Below are 22,787 nucleotides of genomic sequence, written 5' to 3' on the forward strand. Positions count from 1 at the left end.
AAGTTGGAGAGCCTGATAATGATTATAGCATATACCTACTAAATTTGGTATATTTAAGTTTTATTTGAATAAATTTAAATAATTAGTAATTATTAACTTAAATGCCTTATAATATTTAGTCATGATCAATAGGCTACCTAGCTTTCCTTATTTACTCCGCATTAAATATTGTAATAAGAAAACAGTAAACAAAAATACTTCCTTTTCATAAAATAAAGATATTACAGATTTTAACTTGAATTGATGATTATTACATTTAACTTTTCAAGTAAATTAATAATTATAAATAAAATGCACCTTTGGAAACAATGTTTTATTGTATTTCTTAGTAAGTTCACTTTTTTTAGTTTAATAAAATACATGTAGGTAATTACTTCTGACAAGAGTACAGTCAATAAAATTTCTCAGTTGAGGTAAGCATCTCTTGCTATCAGAACTCAATTAGGAGAGAAAAAACCCCACACAGTCATTTGAGAAGATTAACATATTATTAACTATATCAGGGATTGGTAAAGTGTGGGATTGGCTAGTAAGCAGTGGAGAGAACTCTAATGAATACATGAATAGAAGATATAAGTAGTCACTACCCCTAAGCGTGGGATAGACACTCAGTGAGGAGTCCCCATTCTCCTGAGACTGCAATCCAGGTCTTGGAGAGAGCACAGACACTGGACGGTAAAAAAGTCACCATGATTGCTACACTGTGCAATGTGCTAGAAACCGACCCTGTGGTGTGCTGAGGGAGGCTGTTCACGGGGAGGTTTCTCATCAGAAATACTCTGAAGTACCACATGAGGGGTGTGCCCGGGAAAGCTATTGGCTGCTGGTAGCTGCTGGCCATTCCGCACTGTAGGAGCCTGGTGCTGGAGAAGAAGCCTGTGCGGTGGGAGCCTGCCTGGTGAGAAAGTGTAAACCCGGAAGCAGATTTTTTTTCCTTCCGCTATGTCTTTCCAGTGTCCTCTACTGAGAGAGCTGCAGTGTCAGCTGGCAAGGAAAAAAAATAGAGGTTTCAGATCCACTTTCACAGAGCAAGCGAAAAAAGTGAATTTGGAGTAGAGAAGTATTAATAACTGGCACAGTATTCAATTTTTAAAAATGATTACATTATATTTTAATATTGCCCATAGCCATATCGAATATTCTTTTTGACATGGACACAATAACATGTTACCATAGATCCATATACAGGAGAAGATTTTATTCTAAACAATTCTTAGAAATCAACATTCATGTAAGACAGTACTGGTTCAATAGTCAGTTAAACTGCCTTAGTTCCTGACTCTGTTCCTACCTACTGTGACTTTGGGTGAGGTTTTTCACATCTATGTACCCATTTCCTCATCTGTAAAATAGGATCAAAATGGGTTGTTGAGAGGGTTAAATGAAGATAAAGTATATATATATATCACTTAGATCTGTGGCTGGCACAAGATAAGTTCTCAAAAATAGCTACTATTTTTTTTAATTAACATTTTATATTTATCAAACTGGGAGTTTAAACTTTTTAAATGATTTTTCATCAACATAATTTATTTTCCAAGTATGTAGAAACTCATGAGGCCATGACCTATTCTTTAGTTCATATATACAATTCTGATTGACAGCCACTGTGGATGTAGACGGGAGCAGATCATGGCTCCAAAATGAGAATTACATTTTTGAATGTCTTAATTTCAATGCTGATTAATCAGAATGCGGAATAAATATGCTATAAATAAATGCAACTTTTAGTTAAGGGTGATGTAGTCATATTGACACATGCTGTTAAAATACTTCCTAGGAGAGGTGGTTCAAGATGGCGGTGTAGGGAGATCTTTACCTCACCTCCTTCCACGGACCCAACAAATAGACAGCTACATCTGGAACAAGTCCCTCTGAAAGGAACCTGAGAACTGGTTGAACACCTGATCAACGAAGGATCAAAGGACCACACTGAGACAGGTAGGTCGAGCAAAGACACACTCTTGCCCAAAATTTCACTTTCTGTGCAGTGACCCATAGTCAGGAGGGATCTCAAAGAACAAAAAGCAAACAAAAACATAAGTGGACCTTCTACCTAAGGAGGTAGAGAACAGGAGGGATGAAATGGCAAAGAGCTTTATGGAAGGAAGGAGATGGCTTGTGAAATAATTGGTTATTAAGGAATGTTATGAATGACAGTTATCATTTTGCCCTTTGCAATTATTTTTGCATTTCTTGGAATATTTATTAATAATGACTAATAAATTTATGGGTTAGCAAAAAACCTCAGTATATTTTCAAAGATCCAAAACAGCTTGTTCTAATCCTTTATTATTGTAATTGTTGCCACTTTGAAACCAGTTCACTGGTTTTCTGCACTTTTAACTACCTCTTCATGACCTACATTGGAGTCCACAGAATCTTCATGATTCTCTTTCCATGCAACTCTCATAATGGGCGTGCCACTATCATCTGTGGCTGGAACTCCACCTCCAACCACATAGCTTTCTAAAAAATTCTCTTTTTAGATTTCACCTCACCCACTAATGGCTTAATGCTCATCAATCATTTAGCAATGTGGTAATAGAAAAATGTTTTCATTCTTCCAAACATTGGCATCAGTGCTTAGATTTTTTCCATAGTGTTTATGTCATCGTACCTTGGTTTGGAAGGCTAGGAGAGAGTCATACTAGGGGAAGGCAAAACCATATTAACTGACACTCTATCATAAAAATGGAAGAGCTTGTACATATTTGGTGTATTGTTGGCAGAACCTTAAATTCACAGTTATGGGAAGCAATATATTTTTATACTTTTGGCTAAAACATTTATTAAAGCAGTCTCAAAAGAGATCTACCATGACCTACGCTTTCATATATGTCTGCCAAAGAAATATGGCCTCTTGGTACCCTGCATTTTGTGGAATGGTAAATAAGCCTGGTTTAAATACCCTGTCAACTGCACGGCCCTAAAGTTGAGGTCAGTTTGGTTTGGGCCACCTGAAAACTTATGCTCTCTCTCCCCTAGGTATTCTCACTAAGGCAATTTCTTCAAACTAGTTTCATTTGGGGCTGAATGTTATTTTAACCTTCTTTATGTGTTTCTTTAGCTTGGGAGGATAACATATGTATGAGGTTATGGTCTAAAGATGCTGCCTTTCCAGTTTACTTCACATTATATAAAGTTATATGGTCCTTCAAATTAAAAAAAAATATTGCCGCATGATAAAAATTATTTCTGTACCTGAACTAGTAATATACCAACTATAGCTTTAGAGATAATGTTTCTACTGCCTCTTGATTTTTCCTAAATAAAATTGATGTTGAGTCCCACACAGTTGTGGGATATGTTCTTATAATCTAACATCTTTACAATATTTACTATTTTTTCACTCATAATTTTACACAAGCTAAAGCACCTATTGACATAATTTTACAAATTATTTGTTCTTTTTTCTAATAGAAAACATGGTAGAGTCATTGTCATCATAGAGGCATCAGCAAATTTGCTATTTATCCTAATAATTTATTTAAAACATATATTTCATATGTAATCATTAACAGTATACTGCAGCAAAAAGGAACTAGTGAAGTGTGCATGTGTAGAAAAAAACGTGCTAGCACTATCCTGAACTCCTTCCTGTCCTACCGGGATATGTTTTCTCACATCCAGTTGCTTTACTCAATATCATCCTTGGGCACTAACTTCCTTCCCATCACAACAAGAAAAGGTTGACTTTACTTGCAAGGGTATTTTTCCAAGAAATGAATTTCATGATTTCAGAAGTTTCCCCATGTACAGTCAAAATGAAAAAATAATTAAATGCATTGAAAAGTGGATGCTTGCTAGCAGGTTAGGCTACCTCTAGTGAACCAACCCCATGGTATATTCAGTTGTAATTTGTGCCAAAACCAAAATCAAATTATGATATAGTTGTTGGCAAATTGTAAAAAACCAAAAAATATTAATTTCACAAATATAAGAGACTAATATATAAGAAAATGTGAGACAGGATGTACTACTCCCCTCGCTCTGTCTAGGGCAAAGTATTTTGACATGTATTTACTACTCAACATTTCATACACTTAACCCTTGAGCATTGACTGTATGTCCAGAATTGTCATTGACCTTTTGGAGTTTGAAATAAAATAGAAAAGTTTATTTTGTCCTTCAAAGTCTTTACTATAAAATATCTTCTGGGTGCACCTGGGTGGCTCAGTCAGTTAAGCGTCTGACTCTTAGTTTCAGCTCAGATCATAATCTCACAGTTCATGAGTTCCAGCCCTTGGCTCTGTGCTGACAGTGTGGAGCCTACTTGGGATTCTCTCTCTCCTCCTCTCTCTCTGCCCTTCCTGTGCTCAAGCTCTTTCTCTCTCTCTCTCTCAAAATAAATGAGTAAACATTAAAATAAAATATCTTCTAGGAGGTTCCACAAATGTTTTTATTTTTTTCCTAAATGTGTGTCTAAGAAAGTCCAAATAAAGCAACAATTTATTAAATATCCACCATGGAGAAAGCACTGCATATGCAATTTTAGTGATAGAATTTTAGTTCTGTGTGCAGAAGATTGTCTTTGGCATTGTTGTTTTCAACATCATCATCACCTCTGTGTTCATTATTTCTATGCTTCTTATGCACATGCCAGGCTCACAGTAAAACTGATCATATAGCATGACGTTGGTTTACAGTGTCAGTATAGTATCGCAATTAAGACTATTGGCTTTACATATTGACTCCACATCCAATAGCCTTAACTGTTCCATTATATGGTCTCTACTTATTATTCTGTGTTAAATACTCAATTCTCAAATTAAGCCATTACCAGAGTAAGTGTTCGCTACATACTCTAGATAAATGTTTGAAACCGTTTTAGGCTTTTCAGAACTGAAACTAGGGGGAGTACACTGTAACTTTCATGTAACCAATGGGGGAAGAGTGGGTATGATGTGACCATCCCCAAATACCCCAATTTCTGGGAAAATAAAAAGCCCTGAGAGCTTTCAGAGAAATTAGGAGTGTTTATGTGACAGCTTTTGAAGTTCCAAGACAAGGATTAGAAACCATTGGAATTAGAATTAGGGAACCTCACATTAGGGGCTGGAGGTAATTTGTCTAGGTACTTCTAGGCTTTACATTTCTGTCTGGAAGAGACACTGATGGGCAACACTCCCCAAGTCATTGCTGTTGTTAAGAATCATTTAAACAAAGTCAACAACAATGGTCTCTATTATGAACTGAATATTGGTGTCTCCTCAAAATGCATATGTTGAAATTTAATCTCCAAGCGATGGCATTTGGAGGTGGGGCCTTTGGAAGCTAATTAGGTCATGAGGGTGGATCCCATGAATGGGATCGGTGCCCTTAAAGAGCAGGCCAGAGGCGTAGCTTGCTTCCTGTCTGCTATGTCAGGCTATGAGGAGAAGTTGGCAGTTTGCAATCCAAACGAGGACTCTCGCCAGAACCCCACTATGCTAGCACGCTGATCTTGGACTTGCAGCCTCCAGAACTATGAGAAATAAATTTCTCTTGTTTATAAAGAACCCACTCTATGGAATATCCGCTGCAGCAGCTCAACCTGACTACAACAGTCTCTAAATATAAATTTGTATATTCTTTGTGTTACAGAGAGCTAATGCAGAATTTGGAAATTTATTTATGTCAATACATTGTTTGTAGAGATTTTAAAGCTAAAATTGGCTGAGGTTCTTTTCTATGGCTTTTAACTAAGTATAATTTTAGACAGAGTTAAAGTAGGGGGAGGAAAATATTATACTGCTGACAAAATTGTGTCAGTAGCAAGTAATGATGTGATCTCAGGTAAGTTAATATCTTTTTATATCTCAGTTTACATATTAGTTTACATATTAAGTAGGGGCTCTTGGGTGGCTCAGTGGGTTAAGCAGGTAAGCATCTGACTCTTGATTTTGGCTCAGGTCATGATCTCATGGTTGGGAGACTGAGCCCACCCATGGGGCTCTTTCTGGGTGTGAAGCCTGCTTAAGATTCTCTCTCTCCCTCTGCCACTCCCTCACACACACACACTCTCTCAAAAGAAATAAAAATGATAGTTAAATAACACAAAGTGTCAGGACTATTTTTCAGTTCAGGTTGTTCATTTAAACATTTATTTAATATTTGCTTATGAAACATTTGTTGAATTTCCTCCACGGGCCAAGCCCCGGGCCAGGTGGCAGAGGCACAAAGATGAGTAAGTCATTTGTCCCTGTTTCTGAGAAATTCAGTCTAGTGGGAATAAAAATAGTTCTATAGATGAGAAATGTTTGAAGTTTTGTGGGTGAAAAAGAACAAAGAAATAAACTGCCAAAGAGAGTCAGGGAAATGTCCAGAGGAGAGGTGAGATCTTCTGTGAATCTTCAGGGGCAAGGAGAAGGAACAGAATCCCAGGTTAAAGGAACAGGGTGCAAAGGTATGGGGAAAGTGGGTGTTTTTGAGGAACAATGAGAAACTTAGTATAATCTGGGGAAAGGGAAAGTAAGGAGAAGGATAGTATGGTGAGGGCAGAAAATGAAAGAAATACATGGTGAAAGATTTTGTTTGCCAGATGAGAAAGTCTGGACTTGATGCTGCAAATAATGGGAAACCAGTACAGGTATTTAAGCACTGTGATGATTTTTAAAAACGCCCTGCATTTAAAATGTGTGGCACACCATCTCTTTTCTGTCCTTCCTTCCTTTTGTTTAAATGGCCTTCTACTGGAGTCCTCTGAGTATCACTGTTTTTATACTCTTCAGGGCCTCATTGACCCCTTCTTGACTCCAAATTACTTCCATTATAAACTGCCTTTAAGTCTGTGCCAATTGTGCCAGAGTGAAAAGATATGGTAAATGTAATCCCCAAAGAGAACTCAGTCATGAAATGTAATGTATATCCCTGAATCATTTGGTTTGAGAGTCATGCATTTATATTAACTGTGTAATTGCCACACTTGGTCTTCAGTCACATCCTCTGGCTCTACACAGCTGACGATGGCTAATATCACATGAAACACAGGAATACCTAGGAGGATAAAATCTGAAAATTAATAAATATGGACAGGGCCATATTTGGTCAAACTGAGTGTGGACATAAGGAATTTTGAAAATTATTTGTAAAACTGACTTAAACATTTTTGGAATGCCATGACATTTTTGGATAAAAGTTTCTAGGAAAAGCATCAAGTATCATTTTGTTGGGTGTCTAAGGCTTTGAAATAATCTTAACATTCTTGAATATTGTAAAATACTTGGATTAGTTGATATTGTGAAGTGTATCTCTCCTGAGACCTGAATATTGACTTGGTGTTCTCGTTTGAGATAAAATATCTCAGGCCTTTTTTCTTACTCCATTGTCCTTTTTATGAACTTGTTAAGAATATATATAATTATAACTCTTTGCTGTTGATATAAGAATATATAAATTAGAATGAAAACATCTTTTTAAAATGAACTGATGGTTCATGGTGATGAATAAAATATCTACACAATTTGTTCAAAGTTGGGGCTCAAATAGGAAAAGAAGATAATTAGCACATATGAACATATAATACACACTATTGTATATATTTAATATAAAACACACATTAGACAATTTAGAATTCCACAAGCAATGAAACACTAATCCTTTGAGGTGTTAAAAGTTGTTTCATGGAAAAAGTCCATAATCAAGTAAGTCTGGCAATGCTGAATTATTATTTTCCTCCCCCCTTTTTAGAAAACATCGACACTTATTAGCCCTTTAAAGTCTCCTAGATGTCCTGCCATAAAGAAACTTGTTTAACCTAATAGTTCCAAAACTTACTTGTGTTTGGAAACTCTCCTCTCCTCAGAATGTTTATTAATATCTCATGGACTCTAGTATTCTAAGGAACGTTTTCTGGGAAAAGTAGACATAGAGTATAAGTAAATATAATATATTACATACACAGAGGTGGATACAATAAACATAACACATTGCCCCTGGTGAACTGGAGCAGGTTGTCTTGACATAAGCTGTATACTTTGAGGTTTTACAACTGAATGCAGTGCCTGGAACACAGTAGGTACTAAATAAATATCTACTGAAGTGATCTGTTTTTATCCTGTAGTTCACTCTCCCCATCCCCATTCTCCCTCCAATGGCCAATTTTCTATAACACTCCCTGAAGCTATTTTTGCCTGTGGTCAGACAAGCTAAGTAAGTTACTAAGATCCCTTGTAATAAAAACCCTGTGCTCAGCATATTTTAACTTGAGTTACAACAAGGAGCTTCTTTTGGTGGTTGTAAAACACCCCTTAGTCCTGAAACCCTAGCATGTTGAAATAGATCGTGTAGCCATTAACCATCAGAGGATTGTTTTCTCAATGTTACATTACCTCTGCCCACATTGAAGAAGGCAATAGTCTTCAGGGCTCACTGATCTTCCTTGGCCTCAGGCTTTTTCAGCATTCTCTGCTCTGATGGCATTTCTTCACTTAGGGTTTGATCATCCCACTTAGGTTTAGGGTTATGCTTCCCATCTTCATGGCAACCCAGGTGCTGAAGTCCAGTCTATATCTTGTGAAATTTAAAAGAGTTGAATGGCTTTTTCTATACTGATGTTATCTCCTAAGGTTTTTCTATGAACTCCTTCAGCAAACATTTTAGTGCCAACTGATTTTGAGGTGAAATATAGACTATTCAACATGTTCTCATGGTCTAATAACAAAGCATGCACATAACCAGCAATCACAGTTCCAGGTGATAATAAAAATGCTCAAAGCATGCATGGGAGGCAGTGTTCTCTCAGAGAAGACTAATCTCCTCAGTATAGTCAAAATATCCTCAGATTCTTTGCATTTCTCTCTCCACCACATACCTGAAAAAAAATATCCATCCTTCCTTAGGCTCAATTTGGAATTCTTTAAGACAACTCTTATCAGTTTCTCTTCTCTCTAAACCTCCCTCTTCTCCCACCTTTCAAATATGCACTCTTAGTTGATAATCTTACCTCACTTTTTTTTTTTAACAGAAGACTTTAGAATAATTCCCTCATCTTCTCACCACCAAACTTACCAGCTACCTGCATCTGCACTCTGCCTTCCTCTTTCCTTCTGTGTTGGAAGAAGTGTCCCTTCTTTAATCAAAGGTCAGTGCCTTGTGTAGAAATTTATGTACTTATGTACTTTTGCCTTATGTAGAACTTTATTTCTACTATTGTTTCTCTCTTCTACTTAGTTAATCACTCCATCTCTGCTGGGGCATTTCCACCAGCTTAAACATCTTGCAATATCTCCCATGTTGAAAAACCAAAAGATGGAGGAGAAAAAAAGGAAGCTTGTTTTTTAAGCACTCTCTCTACTAATCCATTTTTTTTTTTGCCCCTTATCACATCCAAATTTATATAAACAATTGTCTACACACTCTGCCTATACCTCCTCAACTCTTCTTCACTTTCCAATGTCCTCCAGTCTGGTTCTGTTCCCATATCTTCCTTGATGCTGATCTTTATGTCATGGAAGCCAATAAACTCTTTTTCTGTCCTCATCTTACTAGACCTGTCAGCAACCTACAATATGACATCTAGGCCCTTATCAGAGACCTCCGTGGCCTTGAATTCTGTATCTGTTCTCTTGATTATTTTTCTACCACACTGGCCATTCCTTCTTTCATTGTTCTTTGGTGCTCTCTCTAATGATTGTTATTTTTCAGGACTTGGCTCTCCTTTTTTGTTTGGCTGAACTTTCTCATTATGTGATCTCATCTATTTCCATGGTTTTATATTTCTCTGTTGTGTTGTGACTCCTTTGAGCTTCAGAATGATATCCAACTACCTACTTGAATATATTTCATCACTGTCTCAGTTTGGGAAGTATCATGAAGTGGCCTCATTTGGCATTCTGTTCTACTCACTACAGGTGTGGGAGTCTCTCTTCAAGACCACCATCTCCCCCACTAACTATCTAGGGCTTTCTCAAGTACTGTGAGTCACTGGGATATTGAGAAATGATTTGTGTACTTGTCCATATGGGGTAAGTCAGAGAAGAGTCAAGCAAAATCTGAAGCACCAACAGGTGTCACTCCTGCTGAGCAGTGGCTGGGAGACGTGCCAGAAGCTATTGAAGAGATGCCTTTATTAGACATTGATGAAAAGAGCAGCTTGCATAACCTCTGGGCACAAGGGATGGACAGTGATTGCATAAAAAGTAGGCCAGGGCAGTCATCAGATGATGACTTCCACATGGTTCCTAGGTAGTTAACAATGCTCCTCACTGTGGCCCTTTGCTAAGCTAGTCCCCTTTCCTGTCCATGTGGCCCATTTATGTCTAGCCCTCTTGACCCGTACTACCAACCTCTCTACTCTCGTCACTGCCATCTTTTGTTCTTCTTCATCTCAGAGAATCTCTTTTTTTCTGAGTGCTGGGAAAGGGAAGAGGATTGCAGGGGTGGGCGAGGGCATGGTAGAGCAAAGTCCTGACCTGCCTAAGTATATCTCTCCCAATCATTTTTATCCATGCTAGGAATCTTTTCATGTTTTAAAAGGATCCAAAACCAAGACGTCTCCCTCTTTTCTTTAGATTCTACAGTTCGATCCTTACTTTAATTCGATTGAGTACAGAATAGCATGGCTGTGTGAATAGAGCTTGGGAGAGGAGAAAAGTAAACATCCGGAAATATATCAAACTATTATCTCACCAAGATGTTTCTTTAGTCAGCTCAGGCTGCTATAACAAAATATCATGAAATAGGCAGTTTAAACAACAGAAATTTATTTTCTTACAGTTCTGGAAGCTGGAAAGCCAAAGATCAAAGTTCAGTTTCAGGTGAGAATTCTCTTCCTGGCTTGCTGTCTTCAGGAAGCCTTGCTGTTGAGAAGGAGGGAGGGAAGAGGGGAAAGAGAGAAGGGAGAGGGGAAGAGGGAGGAAGAAAGAGAATTTAAAAGGACACCAGTTTTGTAGATCACCTCCACCTTTATGACATCCTTTAATTATCTTCTGAAAGTCCCTATCTCCAATATAGTCCTATTGGGAGTTAGGCCTTCACCATATGGATAGGGTGGGGAGGACATAGTTCAGTCCATAGAAATGTCTAACAGGAATTTCAAATTTTAATGTCTTAAAACAGATCACCTGATTCTCTCCAATCCCCACACCCTCATCCACCAAAACTTCCTGTCACAGTCTTTTTTCTCAAATTGAGTAATCAGCACAATTATCTGACAACTTGCTTTAGCGTAAAACTTGGAGCCATTTATTCCTGAGTCTTCTCATTTTCTTACTCTGTACGTCAAACCCAAAAGCAAGACCCTTTGCCTTTATCTCCATAGAATTTCTTGAATTTGTTCACCTCTCCGTCTCAACAATTCATATACTAGTGCATGCCACCATCACCTTGACTGCCAACCTCCTTAAATGATGTCCCCACTTCTAATCTTTTCCACCTTATAATTCACTCCCTACAACTAGAGTGATTTTATCAAAGTGTCAATCAAATTATTACACCCGCCTGAATGAAACTTTTCAGTGGGTCTCATTGCACTTCAAATACAGTCTAATTGCTTTACCTTAACCCACAAGACTCGTAAAGTCTTCGGGTGTTAAGGGAAAGATATTTAGATGTTACAGAAATTCAGATGGAAGAAATGCTTAGATATGCTTTTGAGAAACAGCAATGTGGAAGCAGAGAGACAATAGAAAGGAGAAAGATTATACTGGTGACAGGAAGACATATATAGACTACGGATACAATTCACAAGGTAAGTTATAAAAGTCAAAACTAAGGTAGATGGTATTAGATGTGAGAATTTATTGAAGAGTATTGATGAGATGTAGAAAGAAAAAAAAAGCTATGCTGAACTGACATGAGAATGTAAAAGACAATAAGGGAGCAGGCTCCTCCCAGACTTCTGACTCTGGTGCCTAAGGGCATTGCAGGATCATTTGCTTAGGTAGAGATGGAGGAGGAGGAAATATTTGTAGAGGGGTTGATAAAATCCTTTTGACCCATGCTAAATTTAAAAGTCTATGGAAAATCACAATGGGTCATGTTAATTGGGCTGCTGGATATAGATTTCTGGGACCTGAGGTATAAATATCTGGGAATCAGGCTTCAAAGAGGAAAGGATAGAATCCTTGACTGCATACTGTTTCAGTGTATAGAGGAGAAGAAGAGGAGTCAATGGAAGAGATGGAGGAGAAGTAGATAGAAATGTGAGTGGAAAATAGGTCTTTCAAAAACCCAGGGAGTGAGTAGGAGATGATGACAAATGTTGCAAAAGAAATCAAATAGATAGAAACTAAAAATTGCTCTTTGGATTTGCAGACAGAAACCATTAGTGGAATTTTGAGAGTAGTTGGGAAGAAGTTACAGGGACAGAAGGTGGATTACAGTGTTTTGAGGATAGAATTAGGGTTAGTTTTATTCTCAAGGAGCTTGGTTGAAAAGGAAATGACAGAGCTAGAATGTAGTCTAGTGGGAGCCATACGGTCAAAGGAAGGTTTTGTTTCATGCATGCATTTTGTTTTTGTTTTTGTTTTTGTTTTTTGCAATTAGAAGAGAAGGAGCCATGAATTATGGAGACACCTGTCACCTAATGAATTGACTAACAAACAATAAAATAGAAGATGTTAATAGATGGTAGGAAGAAGGAGGGGCCTTTGTTAAGTAAGGCAACACATCTCTTCAGACTTGTCCTGGTCACTCTACCAATAAAAAGCATGGGATTGATGCATATATATTACTTCTTGTTGAATAGAGCTTTATGTTTTCCATGGAGTTAAAAAGTGAATGATGTGTTGGTGTATGTTTTATCCCCCAAAATGCCTAAATTAATTTTGTTTTTGACTTTTGTATGGCTCATGACTAATTTCTTTCCTCATTGATGGGTGGTCCTGGAGAGATAAGATTTGACTGTACCCTGCAGTGGCATTATATTCTTCTTGACCTTCTTTCTATACAAACTGGAATCTTTATGACTCTTGTAAGTTAAACTATAAAAGTTTCAAAATCCACTGCCGCTTCTGTGCTGTCAACCACTCAAGTCCTAATCATTCCAGCTACAATGTGTTTTACTTCGTTTTACCTTTTAATGAGATCTTTGACATCAATTCCTTTCTCCACGGTTCAGTTTATTTTTATTTGACAACTTAGCTTGTTATAGGAGCAATTGAAAAACTCACCTAATTAAAATTCACACATCATAAAGTTTAATTCAGTGGTAAGGTTAATTTTCCTCTAAGCTATTGAATGTCAGTGATTACTTTTCCAGTGGAAGTGAAGACGAAACCAAAAAAGAACTTTTCATTTCTTTTATCATTAGCATAAACTATCCCCAACCAAAATACTAAAGAGAAAGTCCTAGGAAAAATCCTCAATATGGATCAAAACTGTACTACTGCAGATGGCAAAGATTCTGTTCTCAGTAAGTATGAGATGCTTTAAAAAGAAAGTGGTAAATGTAATCTTACAAGAAGTATGTGAATGGGGCCCAGTCGTCTTAGAAATAGTTCACTGCTTAGAGGTTGTACTAGTTGACATTAGTTCTCATTCACTAGTTCTGGTGGTCTAAAGCATTAAATGCACTTCTGCTTTGGGGAAAGGGAATGGGTTAGAGGACAGAATACTTAAGAATAAATACCTCAGAACTGAATCTTTGTCCTTTCTTCTTCGTGAGTGGCATCCAACCATGCTGGAGATATTTGGCCATGGAAACAGACTATGCATTTGTCCTAACTGCTTCTCAAAAAAGACTTGGATACATTACAGTGAGCATTATTTTTAAAAGATTGAGGTACAGAAATTTTTTGCTGGGGATGGAATTAAGGTACCCACATTCCACTGTCCTGGGTAGGCATTAGCCCACTCCTACATTATGGGAAGCTGTGGGAATCTTCAGGTCTTTTCCCCTCTTTTCTTTATGCCTTAGTTGAAATTACACAGTGTCTAAGTTTATTTTGGCTTATTTGTATGTTTCCATAATTAAGTTTGTTCATCCATAAAATGGCAATAATAATACCATATACTCCACAGGGAATTTTGAAGATAAAATGAGATTAAACCAGTTACAGCAATTAGAATTAGCCAGAACAGTTTAAACACTCAATAAGTATCGGCTGTTATTATTCATTATTCACTTATGCGATGCATATTTGTTAACCACAGGTCATGTTCAGGGTGCTATGTTGATGTGGCACTCTTTTATTTATTATTCAACTAATATTTACTGAGCACATGTGATAACTTGGGTACTTTACTAGATGTTGGGGACACAGCAATGATTAAAACGAGGTTCAGGACCCCATGTATTTTATAGTACAAGGGGAATGAGAGATGATAAACAAATATAGAATATAGAATATAATATTAAGAAGCGAGGCTCTGAAAGATAAATTATATATAATACAGTGGTAAACAAAATAGACAGACCTAACACTCACTATTAAACTTTGGACAAAATAAAGACAAATGTGGGAGTTTAAAATTAGGGGATGGAGTAGTTAAAGTTAGGGGATAGAGGTAATCAAGGTCCAAGAAGTAGCTATGGGTATGGTGATTGAAATGATGTTTGTGTGGCAGGGGAAGGTATGGGGGAGGGAGGGTTCACTGAGGCTGCAAAGGCCAAGAATCTGAGAACTTGGGAGTTGAATGGCTCATCCATACATATACTGATTTGACACTGATCTATAACCTGGGAAATCTCTGGACCAGAACCTCCTTAAGTCAGAACGTAGATGTTATTATAAAGTACAAATGAGATGTTGATCCAGATTAGGAATTCATTAAAATGGAAAAATGTTTGGTTTATAATTAAGACTTTTCCATCCCCGAATTTTAAGAATTTTGTTGTTCATTATCCTTTGTTTTCAAGTAAAATGACATGGTTTTTTAATTGTTTTATTATTATTATTTTTTAATGTTTATTTTTGAGAGGGAGAGAGAACAAGCAGGGGAGAGGCAGAGAGAGAGGGAGACACAGAACCCAAAGCAGGCACCAGGCTCTGAGCTGTCAGCACAGAGCCCGATGTGGGGATTGACCCCACGAACTGTGAGATCATGACCCTAGTCGAAGGCGGCTGCTTAACCAACTGAGCCACCTACGTACCCCTAAAATGACATGGTTTTCAATAGGCATCTTGAAGACTTGATTGCATAAAAAGACCATAAGAACTCCATATATTTGGGAGATTGATACATTTATTTCCCTCAGAAAAATACCTTTGGTTCAAGTTTATATGATAATGAACCCCAGTTCAGCATCACCCCCCCAGAGCATTCCTGAACAGACAAGTTGTCAGAAGGGAATATATGAGAAGTTTTAGACCATCTATACTGGCTTGCCATGGTGTCCTCACTTTAGACTCAGAGACACGAAGGGTCTTTTCCTTGAGTGCCATACTCTGGTGTGTTCTGCTTATCCCCAATGAACAAGGATAAGTTAAAGAACAAATGAAGCCCTTTCTTCCGTTTTTAGTGGTGTGGCTGTGGCCTTCCTTGTATGGCACCAAGCCTCCAGCTCCCGATTTGTAGCATCTCGGAATGGCTGTATGAGAAAGCTAAACTTTGGCTTTTAACAAGGAAATTAAAAGACTTGCTTTCACAGTTCACAGCTATTTACTTCTGTCTAATGTTGTAAAGTAAAAGAAGAAGTGACCTATGATAGTGCTTGATTCATGGAAAGGAGGAATCTAATAAAAAGAAAAAAATAGTGTGAAACCATAAATTAAAAAAAACCTCACATGTCATGAAAGCTGTTCTTTTTAATACTTTAGAGAGGTTAATAATTTACTTTAGTGTGTCTTATTCCATCGAACATTTTGAATAGCTATATGGTGCCAGTTATATCACAATGGCATTTTGAGACTAATAATTCAATGTTTTTTTTAAAGTAATTTAATGTTTAAATGTAGACATGATGAACTTTTTTTAAAATTTTTTTTTAATTTTTTTAAACGTTTTATTTATTTTTGAGACAGAGAGAGACAGAGCATGAACAGGGGAGGGTCAGCGAGAGGGAGACACAGAATCCGAAGCAGGCTCCAGGCTCTGAGCTGTCAGCACAGAGCCCAACGCGGGGCTCGAACTCACGGACCGCGAGGTCATGACCTGAGCTGAAGTCGGCCACCCAACCGACTGAGCCACCCAGGCGCCCCTGATGAACTCTTTAGAGGACAGAATTTGTTTCAATTTTTCAGACTAGAAACGTAGAAACTAAAAAGTTATTATAGGATCTTCACACAGGGTAAGTTGTATTGCATTGCCTGGAGAAGCACACATTGTATGCCTTGCACACTGACATTGCTGAATGCCTGCTGGATGAAAAAACTTGGTGAAATAAACCATGGAACTGCCATTTTCCAAAACTACAGTAATTCATCAAATTAAAAACTGAGCTGCGAACATGAAGATCAAATCAATATATAAATCTCTATAAAATTATACCTTTTCCTTAAAAATGGAAGTACCTACAGATATGGCTGTGCTTACCATTTTACCTATATTTATATTATACTTATAAATTTATTTACTTATATTCCAATATCAGCTGTTTACTTATATTCCAATATCAGCACAAATTAATAATCAGAGGTCTTCTATGTGAATGTTTGGCCATAACAAATAAATATTACAAATGTTGCTGAAATATTCAGAGGACTGAGTATCTTCTTTTGAATCATATGGTTTCCTCTGAAACAACTGTTGACATTTGTTCCCATAGTGCAAGTTCCCTTTCTGAACCAAAAGGTGACTCCTCTGAATACCTTGAAAATGTGTGGGTTATTCAACTGCCAGTATTGGTGGTGGACACAGCTTTGAAGTGGAAGGAGGGTTTGAGAAGCAAAAGGGCTTAAGGTGTAAGGAGAAAAGACAAATTAATTAGCTTGTCAAATCCTTCCTCTTAGCACAAACATAATAGAGTCTTACATAATGTAGTATGGTGTCATGGTAATACTTGGTGTCTATTTCCTCCTTTTCATATTTCATTTATGGTTTCAGAAGTAATCATAAATTTGGATGGTTATTTGTAATTATTGGACATGGTGGTTGAGGAACATTTAGCAATGTGAAAACAGCAGTATCGAATAATTTATATTATGCTTAATGTCTATATACTTATAAACATAGCATAAGTGAAGTATGATGGTGAGTTTACATTGCTGTGTGAATCCAGATATTGCTTTAAAAGATATGTGAGGAGGGGTTCTTGGGTGACTCAGTCGGTTGAGCATCCAACTCTTGATTTTGGCTCAGGTCGTGATCCTGGGGTCATGGGATTGAGCCCCACCTTGGGCTCTGTGCTGAGTGTGGAGCCTCCTTGAGATATTCTCTCTCTCTCTCTCTCTCTCTCTCTCTCTCTCTCCCTCTCTCCCTCTCCCTCTCCCTCTCCCTCTCCCTCTCCCTCTCCCCCCTCTCCTCTGCTCATGCTCTCTCTCTCTCTGTCAAAAAAAGTGTGAAGATTGCTGAAGCAATAGTAATTTATTTAATGGAATTAAAATATTTTGTCACATTTCTGTGATTACAAATATTTCTGATCCCATTTTAATGTTTGAACAAAACAGGTAAGATTTATGGTTTATTTTCAAATCTTTAAATTTCTTAAATAATTTTTTAAGTTGTCTCCGTACCCAGCCTGGAGCCCGACATGGGGTTCAACCTCAAAACCCCAAGATCAAGACCTGAGCTGAAATCAAGAGTCGGTCACTCAACCAACTGACCCACCCAGGCACTCCTTAAATAATTGTATTAATTTTATTGCTACTATGTCAGAAAAAAAAAAAGTTTCTACAAACTACCATTTATAAAATCATACTGAAGTACTACATTGACTCAAGAAAGGTTGCTTAATTTGGCATCACTGTCAAGAAAACATAAATTATGTAAAATTACTGATTATAACATATTTAGTGATTTTGTTAAATTGAAGGTAAGGCAAATAATTTTTATGGCATAAATAATAATCAGAATTTGTCTTTATCTTATTGCTTACCCAGATATTGCTAGTTTGGCAAACAGCATGCTCAGAAAATACCCAGTAATAATTAAAATCAGTAGTCTTTATCAATTTTAGTTCACATGAAAACCAGAACTATGCATAGAGTTTTCAGTTTTGTTTTTAGAAAGGTGTATTTGTCAAGGCTGGAGGACAGGACACATTTTATTTAACTGTTTATTAGCTTGACTTAAACTTCTAAATATTTATATGAATGTTAGGTGGGCCTCCATTTGTACTCTTGAGCAGGCCCTTCAAACATTAGAGGAGGGCATGAATTTTCACTGACTCATCATCTGATTCTAGCCTACATAAAAAAAAGACAGTGTTCACTAGAGAGTGAAGATGTGGTTATGAATTTCTTGAGAGAGCATTGATAGTGTACTATGTATTCCTTCTATCCTGCTTGGGGAGAAGAGTAATAGGGAATATTCCTTTCAGTTCAGACCAACTACAGGATTCTTGAAGAATATCATTTGAGAGCTTGATATGTCCCCATTAGGTGGTTAGAGGAGCATAATGACTGATATGTGACTCTTACCTGTGAAGCCTAAGGGCTGGATCAAACAGCCTGACCATATTGAGAAGGAGGTGCATTTATAGTAGGGGAAAGGGAAATTGGTTGTTTCCAGAATCAGTGTGGATCTTACAAAACAGAGCTGGCCTGGGATTGTCATACAGATCCCACTGGATAGGACTTATATGGGAGAAAGTATCCCATCAGAAAAATGAATTGCTATAAACCAAGAGCTGAGGGAAGACTCAATAGTGGCATCCAGAGGAGACATCTCATATCAAGGAAATAAAGCCAGAGTTCCCCAGCAGGCATATCATGCGTTAACCCACAATTGTCCCTCATGAGAGAAAGGACGCAAATCTCTGCACGTAGCATACTCCAACACCATATTTCAAATGCACCAGTTAAGTGAGGAGGGTGGGAGATGAAACCAGGATGCTGTGACAAAACTGTCACTCAGCCCTCCACCCCCTCTTCCCTTATCTCTATAAGTCTTCCAAGCCCAGTGTAGTCCCAAGCTGCAGGAAGGGAGAAGCTTTAAGTTAGATTGGAGTTCTAATATCACACTGGACTGGACTTTATCAGACTTTGAAAAGGAGAATATTCATAAATTATTTATGAGCTGTTATTAAAGCTATAGGAATTCCTCCAAGATTTCACTCAAGGGCAGGGAAAGAACTATTTGTTGAAGTGAGTTTAACAGGAAGTTTTAAGAAAAAATGTAGTTGCTTTTTGTTTGTCTTCTGAGTATAGTGTGTGCACTGAGTACATCAGTTTGCAGAACGTATTAAAGGAAATCATAATGTTTTTCTGCATTACATAGAAAAAGACTTGTCATTTAAGGCAAATTTTGAGATTTTGCTTATGAAAATATTAAAAAATGTCTATAAATAGTACTATCAAGTAAGTAAAAAAGCCTAAAGTGGACACGTTAGTATGAGTAAAGCATGGACTGTGTAGAAGAAGGAATGCAAAGGTTGAAGAACATGTGAAGTAAAATCCAGAAGAAACCCAAACAGAATCTTTGAAGATATTTATAAATTAGTCAATAGGAAGAACTAGAAATGCAAGTCAGAACTTCTCTGTACAATATTCAAAGTTTGTAGCATATATTTCTGTGATGGTTTCTTGGAGTAAAACAAATGTCATGGCAGCATACCTTTGGTTATCTACTTTGAAACCAGTGATCCCCAAGCTTAGTTGCTCAAAAGAGCATTGTTGTTTGATTGACTGGTCTCAGCTGGGTTGTTCTTCTGCTCTATGTGATGCTGTAGTTATCTTAGAGTTCAACTCAGCTAGGACATACAAGATGCTCACTGACACGGTTGGCTGTGGAGGTTAACTGTTGGTGGGAGACTCGGGTGCGACTATCAATCTGAGTGCCTCTATTCTCCTCAATATGGCTTTTCCTTTTGTCTTTGGCTTCATGTAGCATGTTGATTGGGTCCATGGGGTGAAGGGAGGAGAGTTTCTCAAGAGCAAGAATTCCAAGGGTAAGGAAGCAGAAGCTGCCAGTCTTCTTAAAGTCTCAGGTCAGAATATTACTTCTATTGCATTCTGTTGATCAAAGAGTACATAGCCAGCTCAGACTCAAATGAAGGGGAAATAAACTCTACCTCCCCGTAGGGGAGTGGCACACACAAACAGGGAAGAAAAGAATTGATGGTAGCCATCTCTGGAGGCTAGAAACTGTGGTGCAATCATTCTTAAGAATCCTTTGTTTTCATAAAATTGTGACTTCAAAACATTGTCAGGTTTTATTATATCGAAAAGATTGTGTAGGCTGTCTTATTTAACTAACACACACAATTCTCTAGCAACCAGAATAGGCAAATTCAGGAAAGCACAATGCCTTTGTTTGTTTTTGTAACCTGGCCTGGGGTCTAGGATTGTATACTTTCTCACTAAGTTCTTTAGTAATATTTGTGACTAACTTCTAATTAGTCAAAATGTTTATTTTGAATCTTCCTATTTGAATTTCTTAAATCCTACTGGGTGATTGGGAAAGATAGTTTATTAAAACAAGGAAATGGTTTGAAGAAACAAGGAAATGGTTTGAAGTGGTGGATATATGTTAAATATGTGTATTAATTCCATAAAAAGTAACCAGAAATAATATTACATTTCAATTCAATTCACTTTTTTCAAAAATTAAGCATAAGTATTTTCTATATAACACCTACTTAATAAATAAAGGAATAAAACCTCATTGAACATACTGCTAAGTCTATAGGATTTAATTTAAAAACTTATTTTCTTTACTGGAAGTTAAACTTCATATGCTTAATACTTGACAATCAGGCAGAAGTATATGTTGACTAACTTGTCAAGATTGGCCAGAATCAAAATCCAGGTGGAAATAAATGGCCTAAAGTTACTTTATACAGGTCCCTTTATGAACCAGTATTATCAAACAAACAAAATTTGAGACACTATATAATACTTCTTTGCAATCACTGGTCCTTCCTTGATCTCCTCATCTCTGGATTCTACTTTAGTCAAGGTTCTCCAGAGAAACAAAACCAATAGAGTGTGTGTGTGTGTGTATTCATTCATCCATTCATTCATTCACTTATGAGGATTTGGCTTACGTGATTATGTATCCTGAAAAGTCACACAGTCTTCTATCTGCAAGCTAAAGGCCCAGGATAGTCAATAGTGTAATTCAGTCTGAGTCTAAAGGCTTGAAAAACAAGGGCGCCAATAGTTTATATCCCAGTCTGAGGCCAGACAAGATGAAATGTGATGTCCCACTCAAGCAAGCAGGCAGGAAGCAAAAAAGGGGCAGATTCGTTCTATTCAGGCCCTGAGTGGACTGGATGATGTCCACCCACATTAGGAAGGTCAATCTACTTTACTGAGTCCACTGACTTAAATTCTAATCTATCCTGAAATATTCGCACAGACACACCCAGAAATAATGTTTAATCTAGATTCCACCCACCCCCCCTGCTGCCCCTCCCTTCGGCTAGTCAAGTTAACATATAAGATTACATCGTACTCTATGCTCCTACTTGCAATTTGATTACTTTCTCTGATTTTTTTTCTCCTTGAATCTTGATACTTTCTTGAGACAGATTTTAAACATAATTTTCTAACTGGTCATTGTATCCTTATATATAACATTGGATAACTGCCTTCTGGTTTTATACAACGGAACTTGGCCAATAGACACTTAATTTTTCCTCCATTTCTTCTTCTTCCCTTTCTTCCTTTCCCTCTTTTTTTCCTCCTTCCATTCTTCTCTTTCCCACCTCCTTTTTTCTTTATTCCTCTCTCCTTTGTCTGCCTGCCTTCTTTCCTCCCAAACAACTATTCATGCACTTACGTGTTTAGAGCACTAATTTTGGTACTTCGGACCCAATGACCAACAACAGGCAAGATATCAGCCTTTCAAAAACCTACCCTCAAACACTAAATAAATACATAGTTTGAAAATTAATGATTTGGCTCTAGTTGTAAGTGCTATGAAGAAGAAAAGGATGAATTGAAAGAATATAATAGGACTCTTGGACCAATCTTGATGGGGGTGGTCATCTTCCTGGAGTAAGTGACATTATAGTTGGAATCCGAGGCATGCATATAAGTTAGTCACGTGAACTCTGATGGGAAGTGGTTTTTCAGGCAGAAGGAATAATGTGCTAATGGCCTACGCAGAAAGACTCAGGGATGGGGTGGGGTGGGCAGAAATTGGAGGAACTGAAAGAAATTCAGTGTTACTGGGGCTTACTAGAGAAAGAAAAAGAGTGGACAAAGATGAGGCTCCATAAAAGGGCAGAAGCTAAATAATGCAATGCCTTGTGAGTGATGATAAAGCTCCTGAAGGGAATTAGGTGGAAAGGGATTAAGTGCTTTGGCTGCCTGGGACTGAATGACCACACCTATAGGGAGTGTAGGGAGGAAGGGAAAGGAAAGGACAAAATTCACAATTAAATGAAGCTTTGAGATAATCTTTGATTTGTGCTCACTTGTTTTATATCTGTTGGTGAATAATAATTTTAAATCTTTCAAATTGAACAGGACTGTGGTTTTGTTTATTTTTATTCTTACCTGGAGTATGCTCTGCTTCTATTCTTGACATATGAATCCCTGTTTTCTGAATTGAATTCAGAAGCTCCTTTAACTGATACATTTTTGGACTTCACATAAAAGTAAAGGAGGATCAAGAGAATACTACAGTATTGTTTGTAGTTCTCTGTTTATAAGAACACATAGCAATCAATGTTTGCACCCCATGGAAATATGGTTTCAATTTTGTCCTTGAAATATGAGAAGAGATGTGTTGCCAGCACATATTTATTTCTGCAACACATCTTCTTGTTTCTGGAGTGTACAGACATCCTAGGAAGTTTTGCTTTCAGTTTTTTT

At 37.4% G+C, this 22,787-nt stretch overlaps 1 long non-coding RNA gene across 5 annotated transcripts; it reads left to right on the top strand.

The window, feature by feature from the left end:
- The first annotated feature begins 588 nt into the window (after nucleotides 1–588).
- Nucleotides 589–14,635, top strand: LOC109500211. 5 transcript variants are annotated; one of them, XR_006598265.1, is made up of 5 exons: nucleotides 589–675; nucleotides 1,781–1,941; nucleotides 8,948–9,064; nucleotides 10,699–10,739; nucleotides 12,469–12,655. It is a non-coding gene; the product is annotated as an uncharacterized LOC109500211 (long non-coding RNA). The 5 variants fall into 5 exon arrangements; XR_006598263.1 differs by lacking the exon at nucleotides 589–675 and adding an exon at nucleotides 683–898; XR_006598264.1 differs by lacking the exon at nucleotides 589–675 and adding an exon at nucleotides 944–1,041.
- The last annotated feature ends 8,152 nt before the right edge of the window (nucleotides 14,636–22,787 follow it).

This window comes from Felis catus, chromosome B2 (genome assembly GCF_018350175.1).
Source record: "Felis catus isolate Fca126 chromosome B2, F.catus_Fca126_mat1.0, whole genome shotgun sequence".
Lineage (NCBI taxonomy): Eukaryota > Metazoa > Chordata > Mammalia > Carnivora > Felidae > Felis > Felis catus.